This window comes from Podarcis vaucheri, assembly GCF_965113315.1.
Source record: "Podarcis vaucheri genome assembly, chromosome: 2".
Lineage (NCBI taxonomy): Eukaryota > Metazoa > Chordata > Lepidosauria > Squamata > Lacertidae > Podarcis > Podarcis vaucheri.
Genome location: NC_138760.1, coordinates 16,321,590 through 16,323,170, shown reverse-complemented (window position 1 = coordinate 16,323,170; position 1,581 = coordinate 16,321,590). Strand labels below are relative to the sequence as shown.

At 51.2% G+C, this 1,581-nt stretch overlaps 1 pseudogene across 1 annotated transcript; it reads right to left on the bottom strand.

The window, feature by feature from the left end:
- Positions 1-275: 275 nt before the first annotated feature.
- Positions 276-1,342, bottom strand: LOC309527605 (ubiquitin-like FUBI-ribosomal protein eS30 fusion protein pseudogene; annotated as a pseudogene). Its single transcript has one exon. The product of its transcript is annotated as a ubiquitin-like FUBI-ribosomal protein eS30 fusion protein pseudogene (transcript).
- Positions 1,343-1,581: the final 239 nt, after the last annotated feature.

The following is a 1,581-nucleotide window of genomic DNA, read 5'->3' as shown; positions in this document are numbered from 1 at the left end:
CATGGTGGCACAATATGAAGGAGGGAAAAGTGTTGGAAAATGAAAGGACAGGGTTTCAGGCCAAAGACTTGGATTCTTGATGGAGATTTGCTAAAGACAGCTGGGAGTAAGACAGAAATTGCAGGAGGCAGGAGGGGAGGCATCCCCAGCTGGAAAGGGAGCGGAGGAGCTCAGAAGGCAGAAGCAAGTGGGGGAAATCTGGCACAAGATTGTGCAGGCCCTGTGTGAGATGGCTGTTGCGGTTGCTCGAGAGTAACCAGGCAGGACTCCAACCCTGTGTTTTACAGGCTTTATTTTGGTGCAAACTATTTACAGTGAAGAGCCCCAGGGCTCACGTCTGGCTCAATCGCTAGCAGAATCCAGGAGTGGTCTTTTTTTGGACCTCCCCCAACCTTCTCCTTCCCTCTTTGCGCCTTAGGCTACTGCGCAGGATGGGCGATGGCAAGGGCGTGTTTCCCTCCTGTCTGGCTTGCCCAGGAGCGGTGTCAAGGCTCCCACCAGCATCCGCTGGTCCTTGCACCTCTTCCCCACTGGAGGTGGGGCTTTCCTCCTCCCCGGAAGAGGAACTGCTTCGCAAGATTTTCGGAGGCTCCCTTTAACACAACTGCCCGTCTGTTTCTCGCCTCTGAGCGGATGGCAGTTCCCTGACATTCTGTGAGGACTCAGGCTCTTGGAGTAGCAACAACCAGGGCAAGGGAACCATGCAAAAGGCCCTGAGGTGAAAGGCACCAGCACAGAAGCTGTATCCTTAGCTGAATAAACAGATTTTGTTACAACGTAAGCCAAGTGTGGCATTATCTTGTAGGAGGGAAATGGAGTTGAACTATGTGAAACTTTCTCCTTCAAGCCTGGATGCAGCAGTTTCTTTTTTCTTTTTCTTTTTTCTTTTCCCCCAAGCTAAGATTAGATTTATTAGGTAACTGGGTGCTGCTTAGAAGTTGGCATTGGGGCCCTTCTTCTTGCCAAAGCCTGGCACAATGTTGAGAAAGAAGCGGTTGTATTGCATGCGCCTCTTGGCACGGCCAGTCTCCTCCTCCACCACCACCTCCTCCTCCTCCTTCTTCTTTTGCTTAGCAACCTTTGGGGTCTGGCCTCTCACTTTGCCAGCACAAGCCAGGGAGCCATGGACCTTGCCACCCAGCATGCGTGCAGCAACCCCCAGCATTGTGAGGTCACTGATGCCACACTGCCCAATGCCCGCATCATCTTCCAGGAGGGTTCCGCCAAGGAGGATCACTTGATCCTCAGGCACAATGCCCTCCAAGGACTCGCTGTGGGCCTTAAGGTCAGCTACTGTTTCTTGCCCGGACACCTCAAGGTTGTGCAGATTCTGAGCATGAATTCAGAGTTGCATAGTTCCACACTCAGTCACCAATCCAAGATGAAGCCGAGAGAGACAAAGAGTCACCGCTGCTCTGCGCACACAGACAAGGGAAAGGAAAGAGAGAATGCAGCAGTTTCTGAGGAAGAAAAATCCAAATGGCACTTCCCATATTATTGATAAGAAATAAAATGATCAGGTGAGCAATGTTTGTTGTGAACTGACCAGGCACTAAGCAGCAGCCTTAAAACTTCATTAAA